Genomic DNA, 23,390 nt, shown 5'->3' with positions numbered 1-23,390 from the left:
CAGTCCCAATTTTGGGGTCTTTTTCTTATATAGGCTCCTTTTACCCCCACCCCGTCCTGATTTTTCACACTTGCTGTCTGGTCACTCTAGGTGGGGGTAATTGGTGCCTATATAAGACAAAGCCCCAAATATCGGGACTGGCCCTATAAAATCAGGACATCTGGATCTGGGCACCCTATCTGGGGAGCGCCTCTCCCCTGGGCTGGCAGCTGCCAGCGATCCATCTCATCCGGGGGGAGCTGCACTGGGCAGGATTAGCTGCTGTGGCTCCATGGGTGACCTGTCGCTGGGATCAGATGCTGTGCTAACTTCACCATGGTCCGTAAGGCTGGTGGTGGTGCCCATTGGCATGTGATTGGACCTGAGGGTTTGCTGCTGCTGTTGCCACTCTGCACCCCAAGAGGTGGATTTTGGGGTCTACTGCAGCTGTTGGACCAGCAGGCTGGGGGGTGAGCCAAGCATGAAAGCAGTACTGTGTTGCCATTTAGATTGTGATTTAACAACTTTGTTTGCCAAAAATTCTTGCTAACAATCCTGAATCCAATTTCAATATTTTTTTAATCAATCTTAGCCAAAAACAGAAAATTAAGTTGTTGACAATTATTAGTGACAGGTTTGGTTTGAGGCAGGGAGTGGGCCAGTTTTCATCAGAGAAACAAAAAATGTTGACTGACTTTCCTATAGCCTGTTACTCCTGATAAGAGCCCTCCAACAACTGTAATATGCTCATTTCCTTACTAGTGTATAAAGCAGGGGTCGGCAACCTATGGCACACGCGCCAAAGGTGGCAGGTGAGCTGATTTTTGATGGTACGCAGCGGCAGGCTGAGCGGCTCAGCCCATCACTGCTCTGGGGTTCCGGCTGCTTCCCCATTGCCAGCTGGGATACCGGCCGTCGGCCCCACTCAGCACCTGCTGCTGGCCTGGGGACCCCCAAGGAACCCCAGGCTGGCAGCGGGCTGAGCAGGCCGGCTGAACCACTCAACCTGCTGTCAGCCTGGGGTTCCATTCATTCAGCTGGCAGCGGGCTGAGCAGGGCTGGTGGCGGGCTGAGCAGGGCCGGTGGAGGGTTGAGTGGCTCAGTCTGCTGCCAGTCTGGGGTGCCGGCAGCACTCAGCCTACTGCTACTCTGGGGTTCCGGCTGCCAGCCCCTTGCCAGTCAGGAGCCCAGCCGCCAGCCCCACTCTGCCTCCTGCCAGCCTGGGTGAGCAGAATCCCAGGCTGGTAGCGGGCTGAGGGGGGTTGGCGGCCGGGATCCTGGCTGGCAGGAGTTGGTGGTCAGAACCCCAGACCAGCAGTGGGCTGAGCAGAGCCTGGGATCCTTGTCTAGGGTTCCAGCCACCAGTCCCACTCAGCCCGCTGCCGGTCTGGGGTTTCATTTACTCAGCTGGCAGTGGCCTGAGCAGGACCGGTGGCCAGGACCTTAGATAATAACAATAGTTTATTTATATAATATAGACATAGAGAGAGACCTTCTACAAACGTTAAAATGTATTACTGGCATGAGAAACCTTAAATTACAGTGAACTTGGCACACCACTTCTGAAAGGTTGCCGACCCCTGGTATAGACTGACCATATGTTGTACTAAGATTCTCCTGCATTTTTTTTTCCTGTGAGTCAGTATAGCTTTTGCCAGCTCAGAAGTTGGGCAGCCAATGTTTTACGTTTTCACAATGTTTTCTCCAACTTTCATAAAGTAAATACATAGTTAATATGAGTTAAAAAGGCCAGGGACACTTCCTTGTGAAGAATCTGTACAGCAGATCATGCTAGAGCTGTGAAAATGTCAGTTTTTGATGGAACTTTAGAGGCAGTGATTTATCATGTATTTTATCATGTGAATGTGCTGCTATTGCTAATGTCTTTCCAAACAAAAATAAGGTACAATAGGACTTCTGTAACATTTCTGTGCTACCTTAATCTAGATGAGATGATTCTGTGCTGACTTCATTTTGGTCACTTTGTGCTTTACCTAGCAGTAAAACTAGGGTTATATTTTCCCACTGTTTGGAAACCCAGCTTGTTAAACTGATTTTGCAGCCAAAAAAGCCAGAAAGATTGCTTTTAATTAAAAACAAATCTTTGTTTCAATACCTCTTCATATAAATTTCCAATAAAATTTTGACAAATTAAAAAAATTATATTATTTGCATCATTCTGTCAAATCAGAATTTTTTCTATAGTGCTACTTCTTTAGTGCTAGTGCATCAGCATTACAGTGTGCTTAATTAAGTTAAACTGGTTTTAATAACGTGAATGTGGCAAGTTTTCCAATACTGTATGCTTATATTTGTGTTGCTAAGAGCAGATCAGGCACAGGGGCACCAGTTTAATAATCTCGCCTAGGGCACCAGAAATCCTAAGGATGGCCCTGCACGAGGGGCAGACAGGAAGTTTCTCTCCTGCTCAGCAGCAGATGCGACAAGGGAACTTTGCACATTGCCACGACATGCACCAAGAACTGCTACAAACGCAGGCTTGCGAGCCCCCTTCCCCCGGCGGATTGTCTGCCCGGTTGCATCAGGGGTTTACAATTAGTCGAAGCCTGGGATGGGCGTTCAGGGTCTCCCTTCCCCTCCCCCAGCTAGCGCAACGTGCAGGACAGTCGGGTTTGCTGGGTTTAAAACCGCTGACATTTAACCTGGGCCCGAAAGGGAAATCGCCATCAAAAAGCCCTGCGCGGAAACGCAATGACACGAGCCCAGCTCAGCTGCTCCTTCCTTGCCCCGCCACTCCCACTCTTGCACCATTTTTCTATTACGCCGTTTAAACTAAATCAGTGAAAACGCTCCTGCACAACAGAGCGATCTCAATGCACCAGCGTTAGAAACCTCGAGGATTTGCGTCTGATCGGTGACGCACCCGGCATCCCCCCTCCCCCGCCCCAGCTTTGCATCTCCAGTAACACAGGGGGATCGGGGGGGGGGGGCTTATTTAATGCATTGGTTTTGCCCTCACCACTTATGACAGCCCCGGCCCTGCAGCGTCCTCGTCTGACCTCCTCCGTGGTGCTAGCGGTGGGTGTCTCAGAAAGGGGGTGGGGGGGAGGCAGATGATTTTTCACATTGGACACGCTCGGCGGCTTGCTGCCCAGGCTGGCTTCAGCCTCCGCCGTCCGCCTGTGCTGGCGGCCAGCTCCCTGCTCGGCCGGCTGCCTTGGGAAGGAAACAAACCAAACCCACGGGTCCTACCCGGGGGTGGGGGGAGAAGGCGCGAGGCGAGAGGGCGGCTTGAGGCTGGGTCGCCCAAAGCTCCTTTGCGCTTTATTCTGTGCAAGCGGAATTAGGTCCGATTCCATTTGCGAAGCAATAATCCTGCAACAGAGAGTGAAACTCCCGAGCCGGGCGCCCGGCCACCCGGGAGGCGCTTTGTAGGGAGGGTTGCGATTGCACCGCTGATGCGCCTCTTCCGTGCTTTGCGTGGGAAGCGAAGGAGTGGGGCGGATGCCTTTAGGGTCCAGCCCCTCCTTTCACCCCTTTTGAAGAGAGTTGTATCGGTTCAGGGCTTTGCAGCAGATGCTAATAAGAAAAGACCCGGGCGGCGCGCTTTGCAAGGCCACCCCGGACACAAGAGAAAGTCACGATGGAGCAGGGATCAAGCCAAGGTGTCGGATTGTCTCCGTGTTGTGCTGTGCAAATAACACTAACACGTGCCTGGTGGGGACTGGCGTGTGAGCCCCCGATCGGCCCTGCCCAGAGGCGGCAGGTTACAAACTGGAAGTAATTCAATACAGGGGCCGCCAGTCCCTCTCCCCCCCCCCGGCCGGTCCCTTGTACATAAATACTTTAAAGAGCAGCTGCAGGCTTTTCCCCTGCAAAAGGCGACACCTGAGGCGGAGCGGCGCAGTGGCTGTTCTGTGCCCGGAAAGGGAGGGGTGGGATTGGAGGAGCAGAAGATGGGGGTGCTATGGGGAGGTGCTGTTCACACACTCCGGAGAGGAGTGTGTCCAGCTTGGGTGGGGAGTGAGAAGGGGGTGGTGCTTAAAATGTCCTGAAAAGGGTGTGCGGGGTGTATAACCTGATGGGAGTAGATGCAGCAGTTTAGGTAAGGCAGGGGGCTTACAGCGCACCTCTCCATAGCCCAGCCATGATTTGTATCGATTTATTTATTGAACCTTTGTGACCCCTTCCACCTCCTCACACGTACACTTGGGGCACAGGGAGGTGGGATCTGGGCCTTCTTCTCAGGAATATTTATTCTGAAACCAGGTCTTTTGCCTTTGGAATACACCAAGTTGCACAAAAAAACACTTATTGTTTGAGATTCTTTGGCCTTTGCTATGCGGGATGCCAGACTAGATGGTCATAATGGTCTGTTCTGGCCTTAAAACCTGTGAATTTATCAATCTCTTGCTGTTCAGCAAGCATATTTATAATGAGGAATAAAAACGACACCTGAGAAGAATGGCTAAACAACTTCCAGACAGGGATGAAACCTAATCAGGGGCAGGGCAATTCCCTCCCCAGCCGCTTCACTTGGCGCATTGCATTGCAAAAGTGCCACCTTTTCGACCTAGCTTTGCAGAAGACGTTCAACACCTCCTGTCACGGCTGCGTCGGCATGCGCCATCACATCAACATGTTGTGATGTTACATCGTGATGATGTACCTTGAACACCAGCATGTCGCTCTGCCATGCCTTTCTGAACACCCCAAAGGTAGTTAGCGAGTCTTCTGATGTCCCACAGGCTGTGGGGCAGCCTAGTCAAAATCAGGACGGGTAGCAAAAGTGTGTGTGTGAGAGAGAGAGAGAGAGAGAGAGAGATGGGTAGCAAAAGTGTGTGTGTGTGTGAGAGAGAGAGAGAGAGAGAGAGAGAGAGATGGGTAGCAAAAGTGTGTGTGTGTGTGTGTGAGAGAGAGAGAGAGATGGGTAGCAAAAGTGTGTGTGTGAGAGAGAGAGAGAGAGAGAGAGATGGGTAGCAAAAGTATGTGTGTGTGTGTGTGTGTGTATGTGAGAGAGAGAGAGAGAGAGATGGGTAGCAAAAGTGTGTGTGTGTGTGAGAGAGAGAGAGAGAGAGAGATGGGTAGCAAAAGTGTGTGTGTGTGTGAGAGAGAGAGAGAGAGATGGGTAGCAAAAGTGTGTGTGTGTGTGTGTGAGAGAGAGAGAGAGAGAGAGAGAGAGAGATGGGTAGCAAAAGTGTGTGTGTGTGTGAGAGAAAGAGAGAGAGATGGGTAGCAAAAGTGTGTGTGTGTGTGTGAGAGAGAGAGAGAGAGAGAGAGATGGGTAGCAAAAGTGTGTGTGTGTGAGAGAGAGAGAGAGAGAGATGGGTAGCAAAAGTGTGTGTGTGTGTGAGAGAGAGAGAGAGAGATGGGTAGCAAAAGTGTGTGTGTGAGAGAGAGAGAGATGGGTAGCAAAAGTGTGTGTGTGTGTGTGAGAGAGAGAGAGAGAGAGATGGGTAGCAAAAGTGTGTGTGTGTGTGTGAGAGAGAGAGAGAGAGAGAGAGATGGGTAGCAAAAGTGTGTGTGTGTGTGTGAGAGAGAGAGAGAGAGAGAGAGATGGGTGGCAAAAGTGTGTGTGTGTGTGTGTGTGAGAGAGAGAGAGAGAGAGAGAGATGGGTAGCAAAAGTGTGTGTGTGTGTGAGAGAGAGAGAGAGAGAGAGAGAGAGATGGGTAGCAAAAGTGTGTGTGTGTGTGTGAGAGAGAGAGAGAGAGAGAGAGAGAGAGAGAGAGATGGGTAGCAAAGGTGTGTGTGTGTGTGTGTGAGAGAGAGAGAGAGAGAGATGGGTAGCAAAAGTGTGTGTGTGTGTGTGAGAGAGAGAGAGAGAGAGAGAGATGGGTAGCAAAAGTGTGTGTGTGTGTGTGTGAGAGAGAGAGAGAGAAGATTAGAAATGGAGTGCTGGGAGATGGGCCACGTTTGATGGTCAGGTGGAAAATTGTTCCGTTGTCTTGAAAGACCCAGGAGTAGTTTGATTCGCAGGATGGCAGGTAGCGGAAGTGATTCTTAGTTCTACCACAACTAGTGATCATTTTCTGTTTTAAAAAACCACAACTGGTTAGAATCAGTGCTGGAGGGTGTTGCGAATTATACCTGTAGGCCACGCACCTTCGTTTCTAGGCTGAGGCACAAAACCCAAAGATTTACAGAGTATCCAAACAACAACGTTCGAACGTGGTGTCCCCCTGCTAGTCAGGGAGAGACCCAGGCTGCAGATTACATATTATATACCTTTTAGGAGTGCATGCTACCCTCGTGGATCAGAAGCCTTAGCCAATAAACAAGCCATTTTCTTATCTTTAGCCTATTACAGCTAATCATTGTCCTCGTGCTGGCTAGTGCACAGTCCAGCTGTTACCTTGCATACTAGAATTTTTCCTTAATTTTGCTGTTGCAGCTGTTTTCCTATCCTCTTTCCTGTTTCTGGCTTTATCTTTCTTTAATGCTGCCCTTGGGAGCCTTGTACGTGATGTGCTCGCTTTTAGTTAATGATGGATACAAAATAGGGGAACTTACAAAATGGAGTCGCTCATGCTAATTACCCTTAACAAGGGGGCCCAGTGAGCTGGAGGTTTGCCTGACCCATGTCACCAACACTGTGCTAGGCAATGAGCTAGTTAGGTTTTATGTGGTCAGGGCTGACCTGCCCTAGCCTCCAAAAGCATATTTTGGACTCAAGAGAGGGGAATTAATATATTAATCCACGTGTGTTCTGTACTTTGAAGGTGTGAAGTCCTATAAAAGGTCTAAGTATAATTATTTTGCCTTAATTTTATTATTTTGGCTGGTCAAAAAAGGTGTGGATGATTTTTATTTAATTTTTGTTTTTTTCTCCTTGCATATCAGTAACCTTTAACGGTTTAAAGCTTATTTAAGAGACCTTAATTTGTGAGCAATTTATACATGCTCCTAATTTTTGCTCTTAGCTCAATTTTAAGCAATTGTGTGTGGCTTGCTCCCTTAAATTCATTATTTCTGTCTCCCACGCACTCCTGAATTCCATGTCTAATCTATCAATGTAGGTGTCCCTGGGATGGACGCTGGATGCCGTCTGATTGTGTGTTCAGAAATCTGTTGCTTGGTTCTCTCTGTATTCTCACCCTTTCCTGTCTCAGCGAAATTTTCTCAGTAGCCTTTTTAATGATGTCGTCTTCTTTATCGGGTTGGTAGTCAATGTTTCTTTTGAGTCAAGTATGCTATGACATATACGTTTAACGTTGTATGAACAGTCATACCTGATTGTGAACATTAATAAGGGATAGTGTTGTTCCATTAGCTGGTGCTCTATTAATGTTACCTTGATAGTGAAAAAAACAATAGAGATATTGAAAAGCCTGCCCCAGTTCCCTAGGCCAAAACACACTGCAGTCAATGAGAGGTTTTCCATTCACTTCAAAGAGCTTCAGAGTAAATCTATTGCACTCTGCTGTCAGCAGGCAACCCTTTCTACTTTAAAGTGTCACTCTGGTTTCAGCTGCAGTTTTGTTCAATCTTTAGTTAAAGATCACCTGTGCTAGAAACTGATTTTTGCTGCTTCTTTGGGTGGCCAGTAATTCAGTATTTGGTGCTAACTCTGTGCATGTAAAATATTTTTTAAAACTACAGTTCTATTGTTTTCCTTCTTCAGTCTAGTCTCACCAGCTGAATGGTCTGCAAAGCATGGGCATAACAGCACACATTTGTTTTCTTTGGACACATTGGAGAAAATCCAGAGAAGAGCAACAAAAATTATTAAGGGTCTAGAAAACATGACCTATGAGGGAAGATTGAAAAAATGGGGTTTGTTTAGTCTGGAGAAGAGAAGACTGAGGTGGGACATAACAGTTTTCAAGTACATAAAAGGTTGTTACAAGGAGGAGGGAGAAATATTGTTCTCATTAACCTGTGGTGATAGGACAAGAAGCAATGGGCTTAAGAAAGTGGTTTTGGTTGGACATTAGGGAAAAACTTCCTAATTGTCAGGGTAGTTAAGCACTGGAATAAATTGCCTAGGGAGAGAGTGGAATCTCTCTCATTGGAGATTTTTAAGAACAGGTTGGACAGACGCCTGGGAGGGATGGTCTAGATAATGTTTGGTCCTGCCTTGAGTGCAGGGGACTGAATCAGATGACGTCTCGAGGCCATTTTGAGTCCTACGATTCAATGATTAGACATCCAAGTTTTGAAAAATGTGGCCTGGGTGCATTTTTTCACCTTCCTCCAAAGCAATTGGCCATTGTGAGAGGCAGGATACTGGATTTGATGGACCATGAGTAGGGTGACCAGATGTCCTGATTTTATAGGGACACTCCCGATTTTGGGGTCTTTTTCTTATATAGGCTCCTATTACCCCCCATCCCCTATCCCGATTTTTCACATTTGCTGTCTGGTCACCCTAACCATGAGTCTGATCTGTTTTGGCAAATCCTACAACAGGGGTCGGCAACCTTTCAGAAGTGCTGTGCCGAGTCTTCATTTATTCACTCTAATTTAAGGTTTCGCGTGCTGGTAATACATTTTAACGTTTTTAGAAGGTCTCTTTCTATAAGTCTATAATATATAATTAAACGATTGTTGTATGTAAAGTAAATAAGGTTTCTAAAATGTTTAAGAAGCTTCATTTAAAATTAAATGAAAATGCAGAGCCCCCCAGACTGGTGGCCAGGACCCGGATAGTGTGAGTGCCACTGAAAATCAGCTCGCGTGCCGCCTTCGGCACTCGTGCCATAGGTTGCCTACCCCGTCCTACAGTATGCTCTGCTGCAAAATTTGACTAGTTTTCCTGCTTATTGAGAGCTGTAGCCACTCTATAATCAACTGAAACAAAAACCAAAACCAAAACTAGCTTTGAAGAAAGCAATCTATCCGTTAAACAGAAGGTTATTTTCAGGATGGAAAGGAACCGGAGGTTCGACTGCGCTTGCTCAGACCCGTCCTGCAGAGCAATCACCAGGGGGAGAGAAAAAACTCAGACCCCGAAGTAAAATCCAAGGGGTGATCTCATCTGGGTTTCTACCAGGCAGCCTAATCCTGAGGAACAAGGTGACTCAATCTCCTCCAGCGGCCCCGTGCTCTCCCTGCTCTCCACAGCTGCTGCGCTCTCAGCACGTCCTTGATCTGGCAAGTCCAATGGATCATGGAAGCTGGAACAAAAAGTCAGATGAGACCAAAGGAGTTAGGGGTTTAGACATTGCTGATTTTAATGGGCCCCAAATATCTTTCAGGCTCTGGGCTTTAGTGTCCAGTCCTTTCTGACAGGGTGTGAGAAACAGTCAAGGTCACTGGCTGAGGATTTTCCTCTCAGTTTCTCTACCCCTGTCATGATAGGTACATTCAACTGTAGAGCATGTGGTGCTGAATAATGGACCCTGATGGAACATGGTTAGAGCAAAGAAACTGGGAGTCTGGACTCTGGGGTTCTGTTTGCAGCTCTTGGAGGGGAATGCGGCCTGGTGATTTGAAACCGGAACTAAAATTCAGGACTCCTGCATTCTAATCCACATCAGCTCACATAGACTCAAGGTCAGAAGGGACCATTACGATCATCTAGTCTGACCTCCTGCACAACACAGGCCACAGAATCTCACCCACTCACTCCTGTAACAAACCCCTGACCTATGTCTGAGTTACTGAAGTCCTCAAATCGTGGTTTAAAGACCTCAAGGTGCAGAGAATCCTCCAGCAAGCTCTCTGTCCTTCTGTTTCCCTCTCTGCGAATTGCAGGCAATGATAGTTCCCTACTTCAGAGGGAGGTTGTGAAGCTAAATTTTTCATTGGTGTCAAGAATTTGGATCCAATGTGATTCATAAATGCCCAGGGGGGAAGGAGTGATATTCTAGTATCACTGGTGTCGAAGAAAAACTCAGTTCTCACTTTTTGTTTGGATGCAGCAGAAACAAATACTTTATTTTAATACTCTAGTGATCACAAGAGGGAGAGAGAGAGTCAGGAGCTAGGTTTGCCCCTTGCCCTGGACGGATCTCTCTCAATTAGTAAACAATTATAACAATCTTTATACCTTTCTAGCAGACCATGGTTAGCATACTTGCAGACAGTAAAAGTAAACATTTGCATTTGTTTATACATAAGCCTATTCGTTATCTTATTTGTCTGCAATACTAGAACAGAAAACAAGACTGCAATTCACAAGGTCGTAACGACTTTTCACACAATTCACTCTGCACCAGTTACAGGGTAACATCTTAACCTCTGCTAATTAGCTAACATACATTAAGATCCCTTCAAACTTCTATTAATTAATTCTTGGCCTCCACACTCCCCCCTTTTGTACTTCTAGTACAACAAATATGTCAAATTTCAATGTGCATTAAATCATGGATCTCAGAGTCTACAGGAGAGATGGTAACATTAGGGGTCTTCATGGGATGTAATGACAATGAATGATTAGTATGAACATGAAAAGTATTATTACCATCATTACGTCTATTACAACAACAACAACAATAACATAATCCCACACCAACTAACAACACTACAAACAATAACATCCCCATAGGAATAAAATAATGGGGTTGTCGTACAGTTTTGGTAACAAAGCACAATATATCAAACTTAGTACATAAAGTAGATACTCTATAAGCTGTATGAAAGGCATTCTGTTCAGCATGATATATATTCTGAAGCATGTGAATTTGTCCTTGCAACGCAGAGATTCTGCGAACCTCTGGCAACAATGAAAGCAAATTCTGAAAGCGATCAGGTATTACTTTAGTCCAATTAAAATATACCTGAAATCTAAGAGCTACATGTAACATTCTATCTGCAGGCCAGTAAATAATATGATTGCCTGCAGCAGTGGTAAGATTAATATGTATATCTTGTAACGTGGTGGTATTAACGTACACACAGCTATCATTAGCCTGAAAAAGTGGGTGTCCTGTAAGGGTAGTTCCTTGACCACTACCCTCCCAGCAAATATGGTCATAAACAGTGACAACTTCCCCTGGCTCCAGTTTCCGTATACACTGAAGCTGTGGTGGTTCTAACGGCCAAAATGTCCATAAATTCCCTAACCCCATCCAAACATCAGCGGTAAGCCCAGGAGCAGTAACTAAAAAGCGATTAGGAGAATCAGGTGGCCTCACTTCCCAGATATCTCGGTGAATCACCCAATCCCACATGCATCCTCCCCATGGACCCGGCAGGATTCGGTATGTGGGAGCCCACACCCCCTTAACCGGTCCATATGCTTGGAAGGAGCACTGTGAACGTCCACACTTCCATCCAGAAAGTCTCCAAGTATGTCTCCATGGCCACAGATCAGATGGTACTCCTGACGTGACTGTAAGGGCAGTGGGCCAAGCTTGGTGCACTAGATCATTCCGAATGGCCATCAGCTGGTCATTCAGGAAATCCTGAATTTCCGAACATGCTAGATCCCACTGCAATGCCTTCCCAGCCGCAGTGATATTCAGTACCATCTCTCGCAATAAATTCTGGGTCAGAGAACTAAGGGCGGAAATGACATGTAACTCACCCACCCCAGTTTGCACTTGTGTTAGCTGTGCCCCAGAAATCAGGCCGGTGGCCTTTTCTAATTGGCCCAATTTCTCATCATGTTCCTGGGTCTTAAAAATATTCCAAACAGCAGCTGCAGAATTGGCCCCATCCCACAAGGATCCGGCTAGATCCCTCTTCTTTCTAGAGGAAATAACCCAGGCCCTCTGTTGTGCTAATCTAATGGCAGCCCCTTGTGAACAATTTGGATATGTAGAGGTGATCTGAAAACTAGATAAAGGCAATGTAAACTTCACAGTCCCTAGTGTAGTGTTAAGTACAGTCCACCGATATTCTGGCACATTTCCCCTCAGCGTAGGTCTATACCACATCTGCTGGTTGTAGACCTTCATATATTTCTGAGAGGTATTAACATCAATAGCATAAGAGGGAGTGTATTGCAATAAAGTACAGGTCACATTATCAGTCACTGGAATGGTCTCAATACAAGTAAAATTTCCAGTAGCAGAACAAACTCTGTGGGTAGTCGTTTGATTATTCACTAATTGAGTAACCAAATAACAATAAGGGCCTCTTTCAGGTAACATAGCACAAATTCCAGGAATAACCATCATATCTACTTCACTATGGAACCTATCAATTCCATTTATAAAATCTCGGGGCTGATGTGCAGTAATATTATGGATCCCTATTTCCACTGATCCATTTGTTTTCCACTCAATGGTTCGCTCATAGGAAGTTTGGTGAACTTTAAAATATAGGCTTTCTGAGCAATATTCTAATAAATCACTAAGATGGGAAGGTCTGGGCCAACGAATCTCATTAGAATATACAATTTTGTTTACATCTGGATAAATTACAGAAGTGACGGCCAGGGTTGAGGGGCTAGTGGGGCTAGTGGGGGTAACCTTTGTGGTAGCAAGATGCTTTTGGTAGTCATTATCTGAAAGCCAATTAGGCAGGGCAGTAAATCCCCAGGGTACTTTTCCATAAGCACAGAGCCCTGCCCCTGGAAGAAATCCAAGCCACCATTCAACCCCACATGCCCAAGCACGATCCCCACAGTTCCCTCCTTGCCAATAAACGATGCTTCGTTTCTTCCACCAGGGCCAGTTCATAATGTCTCTTTTAGTCAGGAATCCCTGGACGCTGGAGGAGTTTGCAGAACGAATGTATCTTCTTCTCTTCCCCAAAAACAATCGTGGTCTAGCATGATAAAGGGAAGAGGGTTGTAATGTGGGAATTCCTTTAGAAAAATCCAAAGGCACAGTAGGTCCGTCAGAGGACAAGGGAGAGGTCACCAGTACGTCACCTTGTCCTCTTCTTCCGCTGTCCAGCAGGAACAGCAGGGCTAGAAGAAGGAGCACGTTGATCATCAGTAGGTGTGTCCTCCCGAGGTGGAGGGGTCTTTTTGCAGTGCGATGCATGGGTCCAGGCAGGTAGTCCTTGACACTTCACAGCAGTGTTGGTAGTCAACAGGACTTGGAAAGGGCCTTTCCAGCGTGGAGCCAGGGCAGTCTTTCGTTGATGGATCTTTATGTAGACCCAGTCTCCCGGTTCCAACGAGTGGCAAGGTTGCACAGGATCCTTCGGTAAGGCTTCCTTCACCTGTGTATAAAAAGACTTAACACATTTCATTAGTGCCTGACAATACTTAAGCATTATATCATCCATCAAATGAATGTCCATCTGAGCTAAGGTCAGTGGGGGTGCAGTTGGTAGTCGCATTGGGCGCCCCGTCAAAATCTCATGAGGGCTGAGTCCAGTCTTTCGATTGGGAATGGCTCTCATACTCATCAGTGCCAATGGAAGGGCATCTGGCCACTTTAAGTTCGTTTCAGCACAAATCTTGGCCAGTTTATTTTTTAAAATCCCGTTCTGGCGTTCCACTGTCCCAGCAGATTGTGGGTGATGAGGGCAGTGAAGGTTGTGTTGGATCTGCAATGTTGCACATAACTCCTTTACAATCTGTCCAGTAAAGTGAGTTCCACGATCACTGTTGATACTCACAGGAATGCCAAAACGAGGGACAAAATCCTTAAGCAGAAGTTTCACAACAGTCTTGGCATCTGCCTTCCTGCAGGGAAAAGCTTCAACCCAAGTGGTGAATACATCAACTAAAACTAATACATATTCATAACCACAACATTTAGACATTTGAATAAAATCAATCTGAATATTTACAAAAGGTCCCCAAGGAGGAGGGTGGGCTGCCTGCTTAGCTTTAACAGCTTTACCAATGTTGTGTTGTTGACAAATCACACAGTGTTGACAGTAGGAATGGGCAACAGAAGGGAAAATGGGTGCAAACCAATCTCGGGCAACTGCAGCAACCATCCCCCCTTTGCTCACGTGTGCCATCCCATGGTATATGCGAGCAAGATAGGGCAATAACATCTTCGGTGCCACCAGGCGACCATCCGGGGCACGCCAAAGATTATCAGAATGTAAAATGCAGCCAGCAGCACTCCAAGAGTGCTTCTCAGTTCTCGATGCTGCCTCCTGGATCTTAGCCAGATCGTCAAGGGAGGCCAGTGAAGGCTGCTCTATCAATACACAGGAATTTGCAGCCTGAGGTGCAGAAAGAGCCGCTGCCTTAGCTGCAGAGTCAGCCAAAGCATTTCCACGGGTAACTTCATCATGAGGGGTCTTGTGAGCAGTACATTTAACAATAGCTATAGCTTTAGGCAACAAAAGAGCATCCAAAAGAGCAGAAACATAAAAACCATTCTTAATAGGAGAACCAGTGGATGTAAGGAAGCCTCTATATTTCCAAAGCAATCCAAAATCATGAACCACCCCAAAAGCATAACGAGAATCCGTATAGATAGTGACCGTTTGATCTCGAGCCAGAACACAAGCTCGAGTCAAAGCCACAAGTTCAGCTACTTGAGAGGAAAACACTGAAGAAAGGAAAGCACTTTCAACAACAGCACTGGTAGTGCAGACAGCATAACCAGCAACTAATTTACCCTTAGAATCTCGCAAACACGAGCCATCCACAAAGTAAAGGAGATCAGGATTCTGCAAAGGCACATCCAGTAAATCATCCCTAGGACGAGTAAGAACAGACGTTACAAATACACAATCATGCGGGTCTCCATCATCAGGTCCAGGCAACAAAGAGGCTGGATTAAGAACAGGGCAACGAGCCAAAGTAATATGAGAGGAAGATAGCAAAACCAGCTCATATTTGATAAGACGAGAAGCGGATAAATGCTGCGTCCTAGATTTTAACAAGAGTGCAGCCACAGCATGCGGAACACACACACGCAAAGGAGAACCCAAGACAATAGATTCAGATAACTGAACAGAAAGGGCCGCAGCCACAACAGCCCGTAAACATGGGGGGAATCCTACCGCCACAGCGTCCAGGGCAGTACTGTAGAAAGCAATTGGACGGTGTTTGTCCCCGTGCTTTTGCGTTAATACAGCCAAAGCAAACCCATTACGCTCATGACAGAAAAGAGTAAATGGTTTAGTATAATCAGGAAGTCCCAGGGCTGGAGCAGTAGAAAGTCTCTGTTTAATAACAACAAAAGCACTCTCAGCCTCTGGGGGCCAAGGAAGAGGTTCAGGGGTACCAGACTTAGTCAGATCCTGCAAGGGTTTAATCAGTGTAGCATAACCTAAAATCCACTGTCTGCAATATCCAGTCATGCCCAGAAAAGTACGCATTTGAGAAACAGTACTAGGCCTAGGCATATGCAAAATAGCTGAAACACGAGAATTTGATAAATGACGCTTGCCGTGAGAAATATCATGACCAAGATAATGAACCTTGGGTTGACACAGTTGGAGCTTCTCCAGGGATACTTTGTGACCTTTGGCAGCTAAAGCAGTTAAAAGTGTCAGAGTATCAATTTTACAAGATTCAAAAGAGAAAGACGCCAGTAAAAGGTCATCCACATACTGTATAAGAACTGATTTTCCAGGGAAAACCACATCATCCAGATCCTTCTTTAGGATCTGAGAAAACAGAGATGGAGATTCAGTATACCCTTGGGGTAACCTGGTCCAGGTATACTGACATCCTTTATAAGTAAAAGCAAACAAATACTGACTATCCGGGTGAATTGGGATTGAAAAAAAAGCTGAACACAAATCTACAACCGTAAAATGAGTGGCTGACGGTGGAATACAAGAAAGAATCGTAGCTGGATTTGGAACCACTGGAAAAGAAGGCAAAACCACAGCATTAATAGCACGAAGGTCTTGAACAAACCGATAGGTGTTCCTTCCTGGCTTCTTGACAGGAAAGATAGGAGTATTACAAGAACTAATAGTGGGAACAATAATACCCTGTTGCAATAAAGATTCTATAACCGGAGCTATGCCTGCCACTGCTTCAGGACGCAGTGGGTATTGTGGAATCCTCGGCAAAAGCTTAGCAGGGTCCACAAGAATCTTAACCAGTTCGGCAGTTCTAATCTGTCCCACTTCATTTGCATGACGAGACCAGAGATGGGGGGGCACTTGTGACAACAAATGTACAAGGTCAGGGCTGAGTGGAGACTTCGACGCAGCTGGCTCGGATATATGGAGTGTGGCCAACACCAGGTTAGTATTCTCACCAGGAACCTGTAAGAATACGCCATCTGGTGTACAGTAAATGGTACAACCTAATTTACACAACAGATCTCTTCCCAGCAAATTCACAGGAGAAGTAGAACTGAGTAGAAAGGAATGTTTATCTTCTAGAGGGCCAAGACAAATTTCAAGGGGTACTGAGACAGGATGCGAAACAGGACAGTTTGAAATGCCCACAGCATTAACAGACAAAGTGGACAAAGGAACAGAGGTAAACTCCGAGGATCTCAGAGCAGATCTACTAGCCCCAGTGTCCACAAGACAAGTAACAGATTTACCAGCAATATCACAATCAACAAATGGACCTTCTTGATTAATAGGAATTAAAGGATTCATGATGCAGTTACGTTTCCTCAGGCTGTCCTAGTAAGGGGTTCCTTGTGGGGAGAATACAGGAGCTTCAGGATTTGGGAACTGAGTAGGATTTTGAGCTAACCGATTGGGACACTCATTCCTCCAGTGACCCTCCTGACCACAAAAGTGGCACGCAGTGCTCCCAGTCGGGGCAGGATTCTGGGCAGGATATGAGGAACCCCTTCCCATACCTCTCCCACGACCTCGTCCCCGTCCTCTTCTCATTCCTCCACGACCCCTAAGCTGATAAGTTTGTAACTGTAAAGCCATAAGTTTTGTTTCACTAGTTTCTTTCTTCTGGTCTATGCAAGCCGTACAGTGATTTGCAACTGTCACCAATTCTGAAAGGGGTTTACTCTGCCAGCCAATACAAATAGTTCTCAATGGTTGCTGAACCTTCGGCAAGAGTCCCTGAACAAAAGCAGCTCCTACCGCTTCCCTGGCATTATCAGCTGGATCAGTAATTCCTGAATGCTGTTCAAAGACCTTTGTTAGTCTATCAAGATAATCAGCAGGGGATTCTCCCTTATTTTGTTTACAATTTGCAATCTTGGTCCAATCTGTTTTCTTAGGACAAACTTCTGAAATAGAGGTCAAGAGACGATTTCTAGCCTCTGTCAAAGCATCCGCAATACCAGGGTCGGCATCAGGCCAAGCAGCCTGTCTATTAAGGCGTTGTTGAACTTCAGCGGGCAGGACAGCTCGTAAAAGCTGATTAATATCTGCCCAAGATGGATTATAGCACTGAATCACTGTCTGGAGCTCCTCTCTAAACTTTACCGGCTCCTCCCTGATTTTAGGAAATTCTTTCACCAAGTTTCTAAGATCCCCAGGCGTCCAAGGGGCATGGACCTTAACCAACCCCCCTACAGCCCCAGCTCCAGGCAAGTCTCTTAAAGGAGCCTGGAGTGCCTGTGTCGTGCTTCTAAGAAAGTAGCCGGCATTGTTACCAGCAGAAGCAGGGTTAATCGGACTACTGGTGTCAGTGAGTAAGGAAGAAGATAATTCCTCTGAAGAAGGAGAATGAACAACTTGGGCAGTTGATACTTGTGGCGGCGAGACAACCACTGCCTGCACAGCCCGAGAAGGGGGGGTCGTGGGGGGGGCTGGCAGCGGCTGTGGAATGCTGCTAAAAAAATCCACTATATCTTCTGCAGTCTCTTCCTCACTGTCAGGCTTAACTAACTGAGGATAAAGAGAAGCAGAGGGCTGCACTGAAGCAGGAATACCTTTGGATGTCTTACATTTAAGTTTTAAATCCTGTACTTCAATTTTTAATTTATCTTGGGAGTCCTTCAGACTCCGCACTCGAGACTCATGGAGTCTCTTTGTTGCTTCCTCCCACCAAGACAGAAACTGCTCGCACTGCGCAGCAGAGGCATGTGATCTAAGGGTTTCTCGGAGGTATGTAAGTTTACCTAAGTCAAAGGTACCTTCTAATGGGCATTGTTTAAATGAATTTTCACGCGTGTATAGAGTCCAATCATTTAAATACCTGCAGGTTTGAGGACCATAATGTACGTACATGTAATATGCAGGGGTACCCTTAGGGGGTAAGGTGGAAAGTTTAGACTGTCCCTCCCCCATGTTCCAATCACACAAACTCAGAGGGGTTCCCTGTCCGCGCTCGCGGACCAGAATCTAAGGAGTTCTCCCTACAGGGTACGCACAAACAGGAGAGACTCACAAGAAAGACTACGACTCTCGTACACGTCCTTTCAGCAAAGAGCGTCGGCTAAAGACTCCATTTCCGGGAGATAAAGCCGCATACTCTAATTGCTTACAGGGAAACGATCAGATTGTCAGTAGCCCACACAGAAGGGAAAGGGAGGGAAGATGGGTTCACACACTCCTAGACCCAGGCAGCTTCCTCGCCGGACTATGCCAAGCTGAGTCAGCCCACCGTGGGTCGGATCTCCTACAGATCCTCTAGTTACTGGGCTTGCGTTAGACTACTCCTGATCATTAGCAATCGCTTCACAGGGCAATCTGGGCGTCTTCCAGCAACAAACACTCACACAGGTAAACACACACACACACACCAAGGCCTCTTATCCTTTTCTTTTAACCCTTTTTATCTCTTTTTAAAATTTTTTTCTTTTTATCTTTTTTTTTTTTTTTTTTTAACCAAGATGCATCGTTACCTGGTCCGGACCAATACTATGAGGCGGTATGACAACCCCTCTTGAGGCGGTAAAACAAAACCCCTCAGCACCGGTGCATTCTAATGCATTACCTTATGCATTACCTCATGCATTACCTTATGCATGTACCTGTTGGCCAACTCAGCAGTTCCCAGTACTGCTATAAACTAACCTTATTGGGGCCTCTCCCCAATACCACTCTGCATTTGATCCTGCTGCACAGTCAATAAGTTCAGATGGCGTGAGCCCAGCAGAAACAGACGTCCCCCACAGACAGTCCTCCTCCGATACCCCAATAGAGATTTCAAAAGGTCTCTTACCTCTATTGTGGCGCCATGGGGTTCGAAGGGGAACGATCCGTAGCAGCCGTCTGTGTGTCCGTGGGCGTTGCCATCCCGGACGAGCCCCCAAATTGTCGAAGAAAAACTCAGTTCTCACTTTTTGTTTGGATGCAGCAGAAACAAATACTTTATTTTAATACTCTAGTGATCACAAGAGGGAGAGAGAGAGTCAGGAGCTAGGTTTGCCCCTTGCCCTGGACGGATCTCTCTCAATTAGTAAACAATTATAACAATCTTTATACCTTTCTAGCAGACCATGGTTAGCATACTTGCAGACAGTAAAAGTAAACATTTGCATTTGTTTATACATAAGCCTATTCGTTATCTTATTTGTCTGCAATACTAGAACAGAAAACAAGACTGCAATTCACAAGGTCGTAACGACTTTTCACACAATTCACTCTGCACCAGTTACAGGGTAACATCTTAACCTCTGCTAATTAGCTAACATACATTAAGATCCCTTCAAACTTCTATTAATTAATTCTTGGCCTCCACACTGGTGTGACCAAAAACACCCTGTAAAACAGATAGAAACTGTCTTAACGAGTTCCTCTTCACCTCAGGTGCAGCTGCAGAAAGCTGAGCAGAGTGGTATGGATTCCTCTGGCCCATGGTTGTCCCAAAGTTCCCCTCTGTAAGGTGCTGCTCTGTTGGCAGCTCTTCCTGCTCTTAAGAGGAGACTTTGGCTGCTGTTTCCAGCCTTTTTAACAATGTCGTTACCTGTGTCTGTTAGTTCCCGAGTTCATCCCGTCAAAGCGTCACCGTGTTCCGGGATATCGCAAAGATGAGGGGACCTACGTGGGTGAACTCTAGAGGAGATTCTCTGCACCCCAGGCAGAGATCCGAAAGTTGCTGGATACATTAATGCACTGAACTACCAAGTAACCCAAGTAACTGGCCGGATGGCAGCAGAAGGAAAAATAAAATCCTCTGCACTTGCTGAATAAAACCCTCCCGCAGCTTCATCTCCCAGGGAGCTCGCCCATGGATGTGCTTCCCGATTCAGCCCAGCATTCGGCTGCCTGACAGAGGATGTCATTTCTCTGACTGTTGCAGCAGATTGGATTGGAGCAGAAGCTCTGAGTGGAGCTGGCTTCGTGCACGTTACATTAGCCAGCCATGATCACCGCAACGCAAGAGCTAGCGTGAGCTCTGACGAGCTGGTGCTGGAAATCCAGATGGGTTACTGAGGTAACACACTGAAGGGAAACAATTTGAGGGGGAGGGGGGCTCACAGACCTGGCTAAGATAAACATCTACAGGTAGGAGTTTTAACTCAGTCTGAAGAAAGGAATGATTGAAAAGATAGCATAGATTGGGAGTCCGAGACTGAGCGACAGAGCTTTTCGCCTCTAGAGCATCAGTTCCAGTGTTGTCTCACACGTGGGGGAGCAGCTGGCTTATGGGGGGCAAGGAATGGGAGATAGGGCCTTTCCCCCCTAGGACACTGGTTCTGATCCAGCCCCACATGGGGAGCACTAGCTGGCTCTTGGGAGGCAGGGAATGGGACCCAGGGCCTTTCACCTTTAGAGCAGCGGCTGCATCTGGCACCGTGTCAGAGATGATGGTTAGTTTAGGGAGTGGAATGACGAGCCGACAACAGCAGTTCTAATCCAGCCCCAGGCTGATAGTTTTAATATTTGGGGTATTTGTTGTAAAAAAGCCATTTTAAAGGCAGCTGGGTCTCGAGGGTGCCCATAATGAACAAGACCAGCAGATGTCTTCAGCTTGCCTGTATCTTTAATAGGGTAAAGGGTCGGGCTGCGCTTCTCTCCCTTTACCAAGAGGCCATGAAGGTAACACTGGGTTTGATTTAACAAGGTGAGGCCTACACTGGACTTTTTTATGTCCGGTGTCACTTCCCACCCTCACAGCTCCAGCAGTGTAGAAAGGACCCAGATTGCTGCCCGTGTTTTAACCAGCATCTCATGCGGACCTGTAGTTACACCATTGCACTAGGACCCGAGAGACCTGGCTTCTATATCTGGCTCTGCCAGAGATCTTCTGTGTAGTCGTGGGCAGGTTCCTGTGCCTCTGTTTCATTCTCACTCTTTGTCTAGCTAGATTGTTAGCTTTGCAACTGGGACCATCCTGCAGGAGTGTTTGTACAATGTAGCACTGCGCAGGTGCTACTGTAATCAGAATAGACTTGCTGAGAGCAGGTTAGATCAGCAGTCTGCAACCTTTTTTTCATTTGCAGACCCCTACATTTTTTTTGAATGGAGGTGCAGCCCCCTTTGGAAATGATAGACAGTCTGCGGACACCCCCCCCTCCCCCGATGGACCACAGGTTGTAAACCATTGTTCTATGGTAACTACAACCTTTTGCAGACCCCTTAAACATAGTCCGCGAACCCCCGGGGGTCTGCGGACCACAGGTTGAAAATCACTGGGTTAGATGAATTTTATGGTGACTAAAATACCCAAACCCTGTCCAGGACAATGTTGACACAAGAATAAAAGAGGATAAACTGGCCAGGAATAAATCAAGGCTGGAAATGAGAAGAAAGTTTCTAACTCTAAGGGCTTGGCTACACTTACAAGTTGCAGCGCTGGTGGAGGCTTTCCAGCGCTGCAATTAACACCCCGTCCACACTTGCAGGGCACAACCAGCGCTGCAACTCCCTGGTTGCAGCGCTGGCTGAAAACCCATCCGGGTTGGGGTATAAGGAGTGCAGCGCTGGTGACACCAGCGCTGCTCAGCAGGTGTGGACACTCACCAGCGCTTTACCTGTCCTCCAGGGAATAAGGAGCTATCCCAGAATTCCTGTTCAGCCACTCTGCACATCAGTTTGCACTCTACTGCTCTTGCCTCAGGTGACCCGCCCTTTAAATGCCCCGGGAAATTTAAAAATCTCCTTCCTGTTTGCTGCAGCCAGGTGTGGAGTGCAATCAGTTAATCAGTTACAGGTTACAGGTAACCATGCCTCCACGCGGCAAACGAGCCCCAGCATGGAGCACAGGTGAATTGCAGGACCTCATCAGTGTTTGGGGTGAGGCGTCTGTTCAGGCACAGCTGCGCTCCGGCCGTAGGAATTACGATATCTTTGAGCAGATAGCAAGGGACATGCTGGATAGGGGCCATCAATGGGACGCACTACAATGCAGGGTGAAAGTTAAAGAGCTGCGGAGTGCCTATTACAAAGCCCGCGAGGGTAATCACCGATCAGGAGCTGCTCCCACGACCTGCCGTTTTTACAGGGAGATGGACGAGATACTTGGGGTGACCCACTGCCAATCCCAGGGTAACGATGGACACTTCTGAGCAGGCTGGGGACAGGAGGAGGAGGAGGCTGCGGGGGAGAGGAAACCGCGAGTGAAGCTCCTGGGATGGGGGAAGAAACCGCAGATTCCTGGAGGCATGCAGCCAGGAGCTCTTCTCAAGCCAGGAGGAAAGTACCCAATCGCAGCAGCAGCCAGCAGTTGCAGAAGGACAAGCAGAGGAGCGGTGTACCGGTAAGCGGCTTTTATTTTCTGGGTGGAAATGTTTCTGGAGAGGAAGGGGGGTTATGGATGCATGCATGGCAGCGTCTAGATGTGGAATAGCCCGTTGATGTGGTCTATCACGTCGCGTAATCTGCTTCCGTTATCTCAGCAATAGCGGCTGCCAGAGCGTGGGCCAGATGCCTGCGCGGGTTGAGAGGCAGAGCCACGGTGTCCGGTGTCCCAGTGAGGGTGGCGCGGCCGCGCCACTCTTCGGCCAGGGGGGGGGGGACCATTTCTGAACACAGGCACGCCGCATAGGGTCCCGGGCGGAATCCACATTGCTCTAAAAGAGCCCCCCGCTGTTCCCTAGTGACTCGCAGTAGGGAAACATCTTCCAGGATTAAGTCCTGTGAAAATTGTTGGGAGACTCTTTAGTGAAGAGATAGGAGATAAGATCACCCCTGCATCTGCATCTTCACTCAACCCCTCTAGCACTCCAGATTACCCAAGCAACCAGCTCCTCTCACTCAAGCCCCACTCCTCACTCACCATTTCGTGGCTTCTGTTGTGTTTTCCTTTTGGGATAAAGAATGCAAGTGAGAACTTGCAAGTGAGAACTCCCTCAGTGTAACAATTCATGTCTGGAGATAGTGGATACAATGCTGCCCGTGTTAAATGTTGTCATTTCTGTGTGTACAGTGACCTTGACTGGACTGCCCAGATGTTCAACATCACAGAGGCTTCAAAATTTGAGAAAAATCCCGAAAGAGCAAAGAGGACATGCTGAAAACTGTTCTTCAGCACTCTGCTACAGAGAGAAAAGAATTGAAGGAGTGGCGAGAGAAAGAAAGCAGGACCCGCAAGAGAAATGCAGTGGCCAAGAGGAAAAGCACGGAGCGGCTGCTAAGCATCCTGGAGCGCCAAGCGGAGTCTATAGAGTCACTCGTTGCCATGCAAGCAGAGCACTACCGTGCTACTCCCCCACCCGCCCCGTCCTTTGTGCCTTGTGCCCCAATGTCAGCTCCAACCACCTTTCCCCAGCATCCAGGCTCTTACCACCACCAGCTGCCTCCAACACCTGTACGTTCCCCAACCAGCCCTGATACCTACCACCACCCTTACCCTCTGCATTCAACCCCC

Source organism: Mauremys reevesii, linkage group 22, assembly GCF_016161935.1.
Source record: "Mauremys reevesii isolate NIE-2019 linkage group 22, ASM1616193v1, whole genome shotgun sequence".
Classification (NCBI taxonomy): domain Eukaryota; kingdom Metazoa; phylum Chordata; order Testudines; family Geoemydidae; genus Mauremys; species Mauremys reevesii.
The sequence above is the reverse complement of the archived record's forward strand: the minus strand, read 5'-3'. Positions refer to the sequence as shown.